The following is a 9,042-nucleotide window of genomic DNA, read 5'->3' as shown; positions in this document are numbered from 1 at the left end:
CAACTGGCCCTGACTTACAATGTAAATCCCCATTGCAAGGCTGGCTCTATGTGAACCTACCAGGATGACTTTGTTGGCACAGTCAAGGACACTGTCAAACATCGCAGTCTACACAGTCATCTCTAACCCCCGGGTGTTGTCACACACTTCCGTAATATGTGTGTGTGTGTGTGTGTGTGTGGGTGTGTGTGTGTGTGTGTGTGTGTGTGTGTGTGTGTGTGTGTGTGTGTGTGTGTGTGTGTGTGTGTGTGTCTGTGTGTGTGTGTGTGTGTGTGTGTGTGGGTGTGAGTGGGTGTGTGCATGTGTGTGAGTTGAGGTTTATAATTAGAGTATAGAGAGTTTATAGTTATTTGCGTTGAATGAATGCTTGCTGTATCAACATCGACATTTCTGCATGTATTCTGACATTCTAAAGTTTTGTCATAGTGCTAGGTCAGTTGTCATTATCAGCGGCCATTAAGCCTGTTGAAATGGTTGGTTATGGTGAAAATAAACCCATAGAATAGGCAGTCACAATCAATTCATGAGGTTATCAGGTTGTTTGAAACCCTTATCATGTTTTTCTACCGACATTCGGAGGCCAGGGAGGGCTCTTTATCCAGCTCAGATCTGATTTCCTGTCTCTCAGTGTTCCATGGGGAGATCTGAGTGGTGAGCTGTCAAAGCAATAAGACTTGCTTTCATATAAGGTTGAGTTGTCAGGTCCAACTGGAAATAACGTCCCTGGGGATGTGAGACAACCATTGTTTTGGGACACCGGGAGAGTGTTCCTTTACCTTGCCAGTTGTGAAACACTAATTGAATTCAAAATAGAAAAGTAAAAGCTGAAAATATGTAGGTGAGTTATAATATTGTTATCTCCTATTTTGTTACCTCTCAGGAATAAATCTTCAGAAGCCTTGGAGCTCAAAATCCCCTAGCTTCAATACTGACGGTTCAAACACATATTCTGGAAAAAGTCACTGTCATGAAAAATGTACAAAACATACAATTTTCCAATCACTTGCTTGTGATGACATGATTACACCCTTCACCAAAGTAAGTAACCTTACATCAAATCCCAAGACAACAATATTGATCAATTGATTAAAAAAAAGTATCTACTAGTCTTTAGTGAAGAAGTGGAAAAGGGCTCTGATTCTGTCAGCTCAGGCTTATGAATTGTGTACTTGGTCACATTGTGCAGCTAGGGGCATGAACTTGAGTGCTCTCTCTGAGTTTCCACATCATTGGTCATAGCCTCCTTTAACCCACGGCAGTTTGTAGAGCAGAGGAGTTAACATCTGACTTGCAATAGGCACATGACTTCTATACAAGTTGCAGTTCCTGATTAGAAAATGCAAGATGCTTATAGGTGCACTAAGGTATACTTCTTATAAAATATTCACTTCGACTACAATGCCTGTTTTCATCATTGTACCCAAATTTAGTGTTTTTATAAGTCTTTTGGGAGCAGTCTAGAGACAGCAGCTAGACCACAAACCTATACTTACTACTAGTAATGATTGGTTAACAGAGCAGAGAACCTGCCTGCCATTGCAACACAATCTCACAACCAAACATTCTGTTTTGACATTCCAATATCAAGTTCTCACCCAGGTTCCCAGATGAGAACATTTTCTCACCCATGTTCCCATACAATATTTGACAGATTATCACTAAACATTTTCAAGATTAGAAAATACTGTATCACCGAGCATCAGGCTAGCATAGCAGCACTTTAGAAACGCTGCAGCTGTGAGTGAGCAAATTGTGATTGCTGTGTCAAATCAATCATGTGTTTCGCTGATTTGCACGAAAACTTTCTGGAAACAGATAGTTTCTACCTTTTAACTGCGATACATTACACATGTAATGTGTGGTTAACCCAAAGACATCATTGGGTTGTAACATTTTAAAATATAATAAAAACAAATGTGTACTGAAAGTGGTTCATATTCCTTAATAAAATAGCTTCTCTTTAAACCATCAGAGGGTCACACGCTAGCTACAGACCTTCCCTTAGCCTTCTAGCTCAAGGAGTTAACAGGTGCTCACAAGGTGAAACATGAAACATGGATCTGGTGACGACTCGATCCAAGAGACTCCACACCAAGACGGCGAACCTCAGGGGCTGCCCGATGTGGTCGTGCCTCAAGACTCTCACCCAGTCTGCCCACCAAGCTTGGGGTTACTCCAGAGGTCCTCCCAGGCTATGTTACTGGTAATCTTTTCAGATTTTTCAGCCTAATAAAGGCTTCCTTGACTTTCATTGACACCGCTTTCATCCTCATGTTGACAGACACCAATAGCAGACTCCAAAGGCAAACGCAAAGTCTAGAATAAATACTAGACATTGACAGCTCTCTTATGCCTGCACGTATGATGTGATGGAACACACCTGACTTACCATTATATTATTTTTGGGTACCTGAAATAGGGGGACGATGCATAAAAAAGTGTTCGTAATTTGATGGTTTGATTTTAAATCCAAACTTTTGGAGTGGAGAGCCAAAAGAAGAAAAGATTATTCACTGTTCCATTACCTCAGGTAATGTATCTAGTCCAACATTATACTGTTCAGTATTGCATATTCCAATTCACATTGCACTACCCATAACATATCAATCTATATACTGGCCAGTTTTTCACAATTACACTTACAGTACAATACATATGAATGGGAGGGTGTGTTGTCTCCAGCCGTGGAAGGTCTGGGTCACTGCGTAGTTCAGCTCCCACACCCAACCCCACCACCACGGAGTAAGTGTTAGGATTATGTGTAAGCAATTGAGTGTTTGTGTGTTCCAAAAATAACAAAGCAAGACAAACCAAAACCAATCAACTAGATTAAAAAAAAAAAAAAAAGTACAATCAATTACAGTGACAAATACAATTTCAGGCATATCATGTCAATAGAATCTATAAATACATACAAATAAAAGAAAACAATTATTTTGTCCAAGAAGCCATGAACTCTATAAGAGGCTGACAAATTTTGATGAAGTCCTCAGGTTTACCTTTGATAATTACCTTTTTTTTTAATTTACCTTTTATTTATTTATTTACCTTTTATTTGCCTTTTACCATTTACTTTTGGTAATAACAGATCTTATCTAATATATAATGTGTGATTTCCTTTAACCAAAAATATAGTGTAGGAGGGTTGTTTGATTTCCAGTTTATTGCTGGAAATCATTTTCTTGCCGCTATTAAGACCATAGCAATATCTTTTTCCATAAATCTAGCTTATTAATACCAAGTGGAACAAATGAGGCAAAGGTGTAATACAAGTTTGCAGACATAAAGACAAAGTGTCTATAACAGAATTCCAAAGTGTGTAGCAACTGAATTACAGGACCAGAGCCTATGAAAATAAGTACCTTTTTGTTTCTTGTGTGTAGAACCTTGTATTGTAATAGTTTCTGTCTGAGATTATAAGAATACTTTTGTCATGGTTCCGTCTGGCCACCAGAGGGTGGCAGAGATCCCCCCCCACCCCCACCCCCCCACCCCCCCTATGTACTATGTACTCCCAGGTGTTTCTTATCCTTACTAATTTAGGGAGGGTGTTTTGTGTTGTTTCGTATTCTTAGCTTGGAAATGCGCCTACATTGTGTTCTCGCCACTCGAGCCTTCTGCAGTTTCTACATTTTGTTCCTCTGTCTCGAGTATTCCTGGGTTTTTGTTATTCTCTAGTGTTTCCTTTGTATCCTGTTGGATTATTCAGTAAAGTGGCCTATTTGCCTTTCAACTGCATTCTCTCGTCTGGTCTCCTCTTTTCTCCTGGGTCCTACACCACACAGCCTTACAGCAAGCTAAGACCCCAACATGGACCCAGCAAAGATCAACCAGCTCTGGAGTGTCATGTCTCACCGAGTAGTACTGCTGGATCTGCAGCAAGAGCAGCTCTCCCAAAGGGCAGAGGCACTCCAGGCACTCGCCCACTCCAGCAACTCCACACTCACACCTCTCGGAGTGGCCACTGCCCAAACCTCAACGCCCAGTGCGTCAGTTGTCATCGGAGATCCCCCGAGCTTCCCGAGCCCACCGAGCCAGTCTCCCGGTTTCCCGAGCATCCTGAGTCCACAGAGCCAGTCCCCTGATTTCCCAAGCATCCCAAGCCCCCCGAGCCAAGCCCCAGTCTCAAACCGGCTACAGGAGCAAAGGTGGTTTTAGCCCACTCAGCCCCAGACTGGCATCCATTCCAAGTCCCAGACTGACTCCCATTCCGAGTCCCAGACCAGCTTCCAGTCCAAGCCCCAGACAGATATAAGCCCAACGAGTAAGCTGTGTGTCTGTTGTAAAAGTAATAAAAAACACCTAAATCATCGAAACCTTTGGGTTTAGTGGGCAACAATTGTCTGAAAATTATCTGGGCCTTCAAATGCATTTTTGCAAATTTCTAAATATTTTGGCACATTACATGGCTCTCTGCCTACATAGGCCTATGTTGGTTGAATTGTTAAATATCATTCTGTCAGCTGGAAGCTTGCTTTCAACACTGGCTCTCCAAATTTAAAAATGAACAGCTCTTATACCTTAAAGAGGCTTAACACTCGTCTCACATAATACCCCCTCATCTGTTTAGTTGCTGATGCTGGCTGACATTTTCTCTGTGCTTTCCAGATGGAAGTCAAAGAGGTCAGAGGTTATGCGATTCAATGACAAACAAGATGATGGAGGCAAGGGGATAGGAGCAGGGATAAAAAAAATTACCACATATTTTACTGTCAGTGATTTAATAAGGGTGCCTTCAAACTGCCCAAAATGATTGGTCAAATAAACTGATGACACATGTTTTTCTTGGAGGGCAATATGTTAGTGGGAGACACAAGTCTGTGCGTTGGGAAAGTCTTGCTCTGTATTTTCGAATGTATTTGTGGCATAACCTCTGAAGCACCAAAGCGGCAATAAACCAACTATCCTTTGTCTCTGGGCTACATTAATCATTCATTGTTAATGGCAAGCATTTGCTTAATAAGATATAGTTATATTGATACAGATATATTGTCCATAGTTTAAAATAGACCCACTTTAAATAACTACAACTTTAAAGGTTTAATGAAGTGGTACATAACAGATTTATAATGTCTGACATAAGAACTTCCCATAATAAGAAACAGCCTTAATAAAGTAGTTATATAAAATCTATGTCATTATGACATAAATGTAGAACAATGTGTCAGATTATTCTGGAATGGATGTCAAAATAAAGTCTCCGCAAACCATACTGTTTTCAGTCAGAATTTGCCTCTTGGGCATACAGGTAATATACAGTTTCCTCCATAAGTATTGGAAAGAGGAAGCATTTTGTCTTCTTTTAGCTCTATACTCTGTACTATATACAGTTTGGATTTGAAATCAAACAATTACTATGGGGTCAAAGTAGAGATTCTCAGCTTTTAATTTCTTAAACATGTTTTAAACATACTCCCCCTTTTCTACTCCCCATTTCTGGGCTCCAAAAGTATTGGAAAAAAGCATATAATGTAAAAAATAAAGTACTCATGTTTAGTATTTGGTTGACAAACCTTTGCATGCAATAACTGCCTGAAGTTGAACATTGGTTATCTTCTCCGGTGATGCTCTGCCAGGTCTGCACTGCAGCCATCTTTAGTTGTTGTTTGTTTTGAGGTATTTTTGCCTACAATCTTATCATCAGGAAATTAAGTGCATGCTCAATTGGATTTAAACCTGAAGATTGACTTGGCCAGTCAAGAACTGCTGTTAGCAGTAACATCATCAATTAAGACAAGTTAGGCAGTTATTGTGGCAGCTACACATTCCCAAACCATAGCACCCCCTCCACCATGTTTCACAGATGAGGTGGTATGCTGTAAATCTTGGGCAGATCCTCTCTTAACTTTCCTCTTGCAATCACTCTGGTACATGCTAGCTGATTTTTCGCTATCAATAGTGATATTAGCTATCTTTCATATGGCTGCTTTAATCAGTGAAAATGCATTTGTAGGACTATACGCAATATGAGGTATTACATTTACAAGTATTATTTTTACAACATTTGCACACTTCAGCTTACAAAACAAATTTCTTGGTCATCTACAACTGGTTGCTAAGCGACATACTGGTAGCCATAAACTCAAACTGCTAAATTCTCAGTTAAGTTTAACTTTTAATTCCATGTTAAACCAATGGGACTTTTTGGAGTTACAAAAAGTTGAATAGTTTAAAAAGTATAATAGGTATCACAAAGCTTTTTGCAGGGTTTACAATTTAATAGGTTTTCTGCACATGTTAAAGTTGGTTTGGAGTGTGTCACTTAAAAGGTGTACAAACAGCAGAGTTTCATCTTGTAGTCACCATAGACCTCGATGTTAAAATGTGTACTTTTAAGTGGTAATATTTTGAAAAGTATAATGAGTATAAAATAGTTGAATACAAGTAACTCAAGTTAAACTCTTACACTTAGACTCTGCACGTTATAAAGTTGAAATGGTATGTTTTGCATAAAAGCTGTATGAGGAGTAGCAGAAAAGATTATATGAATTAGTGTGCTTCCCTGTTACTACACAGGCAAGAATAAATTCATGTAAATTGTTTCTGCATACTGATTAGAATCACGACAACTACATGTACATCATTTCCACAAATACAACTGAAACACAACTGAACATGCTTTTCCTTCTTACTAAGAGTTCTATATGGAACCAACATGTTATAAAGACCCATAGGACGTTCCTTAAATGAACCATGTATGGTGTCGTTTATGAATCATGGTTCACAGATCACAGATGCAATAGAATTGGAATCAAACAAGAACCAACATCACAGGTACGTCAGTTAGTAAGAGAATGCAACATAAAGAACCGAAACTCACAATTACCCACAATTCCCCAGCAAACTTGTGGAATTGTGAGTAATTGTGAGTTTCGGTTCTTTATGTTGTAATATCTCACGAATTAATGTACCTGTGACGTTGGTTCTTGTTTGATTCCAACTGTATTACATATGTGCTCATGTTCATGTGACATCCCAACTTCAAACAGGGGCATTGCATGGAATGAGACATGCAAAAAGGTTCCAAATAGCACCTCTTTGATGGAAAGGTTCCAAATATCACCTTTTAGGTGAAACAGGTACCTTGATGAAATTGTTCTCTAAATGACTTTGTTGCACCTCAACGGTGCCATGAAGAACCCTAACAACTTTTTTTTAAGAGTGTACTGCCAGTAGGACAACAACGCAAGGTTGGGAATACAGCATACTCTGAGGGGTGGTTCCCCAAACACAGATTAAGCCTCTCCTTGATTAGAAAGCACTTTCAATGGACATTCTAGCATTGTGACTGCCTATGGCCCCTGGTCCGAGCATTGATTACTTTATCTTATGATGACTGATGGATAGATGATTCACTTACTTCAACAAATGTATTTGTTGTAGGTCGCTTTCGATAAAGGCGTCTGCTAATTGGCATAAATGTTGATGTCAAATCTCTACTCTCTTTGTTTCAGCGACATATGGTTGAGAATTACTGAGGCACCATTCTCTCCCATTTATAATAGATATGGTGTCTTAATTCAAATCAAAAGTTCCCTACAGCACGTCCCTGTATAATGACTCACTGACTATAGACAATGTTGTTACGCTGTGGTACATTCATGTAGTAACTATAAAAAGCTGAGACTTTAGGTGATGGGTCTCTATGTAAGACAGTTTGATGTACACTGGTGTATGCTGTCATATAATTGGCCAGTGATATTTGCCAGTAAAACCCTTCTTGTACAACATGAGTATGCAGTGAGCTGAATGGTTGTACCTGCATTTGGTACCACTGTATTCTAAAATGCAAAAGAAGTATGTGACAGATTGATTATAAGTGTTCCACTAGACACGCAACAAAACCAGTCACAATACACATGGAGCTTTTATGGTTTGAGACATGTGTTTACTCATCAATCAATGCAAAAGTCTAGCATCGATAAGATAGAGATCCCCATGTCTGCTAGAGTACAGATTTCTGCCTCTCAGCATGAGTTTGTTTGCACCAGTACCCAATAGATTTGTTATTTTTTTCACTCAGGAATTTGCACCTAGAAGAAGGCTATTGCATTAGATCTGATATCCTTGATATCCTCTCCTGCATTGGTCAACTGCACCTGTGAAGGGCAGAGAGTGCACAATCCATATATAATCCATATATATAAGATCCATATATTGAGTGCCAGAAAGCTGTGACAAAAACACATGACTTAATAGTATTACAGAGATAGTATTGGATCTAACTCTTCAGGATGATGAAATAGAGGTCCTGGGGGATAGGGAATTCTTGAAAACTTGAGGGATTCTAATTGAATGCTCATGACAGGTCATTTTGAATCAAGTGTACATTGTTGTTTTTTTTCTCCTTGTTATTCAGCTACTGTATACTGTAGGTATTTGTTCATTAATTGGCTGATTATGCACATCTCTGGACAGCACTATGGTGAAGACAAGCCTACAGACTGTATGGAAAAATACAAGTGTGTAAATGTGCCTGGAATACATTACTCCTCCTCTGCATTATGTCTTGGTTGTAATCACACTAGATGCAACTTGTCAGAGAGGTTCGCAGAAATAAATTGGCAACACGCAGAAATCTGTTGAATGTGGAGATTGTGTAGAGGGGGTGAGAAAATATGTCATTTCAGAGTCGTGGTTTAATCCAACGCAAGAGAGAGTGCGGACCAATGAGAACCTTTCACGCTCCCCTCTAATACCTGCCTCTTTCCATCCGCTTTTTCATCCACATATTCACAACTGATCACGAGCAGCTGCCGTCCACATCTGGAGTCGCTTTGAATTATTAACTAACCCTCAATTTATAGATTGACTTTGAAAGCAGGCTTCGTTTAAAGACGTGGTCGATTCTATGATAGCTAAAATACTTACGGGTTTATTTGTTTTCTCTCAATAGTAAGTAGTATCTTGATAGGCTAGTTGCCGTTTTCCTTGGACTGTCTACATCACCATGCGTACACAGAGTAGGTTTGGGGGTTTCATACATACAAGTTACACTTTTTATAGCGATACGACGTCTAAAAACAGTAGATGTTTGATATG

The sequence above is a fragment of the Argentina silus genome (assembly GCF_951799395.1).
Source record: "Argentina silus genome assembly, chromosome: 18".
NCBI classification, from domain to species: Eukaryota; Metazoa; Chordata; class Actinopteri; order Argentiniformes; family Argentinidae; genus Argentina; species Argentina silus.
This window is presented reverse-complemented; position numbering follows the sequence as displayed.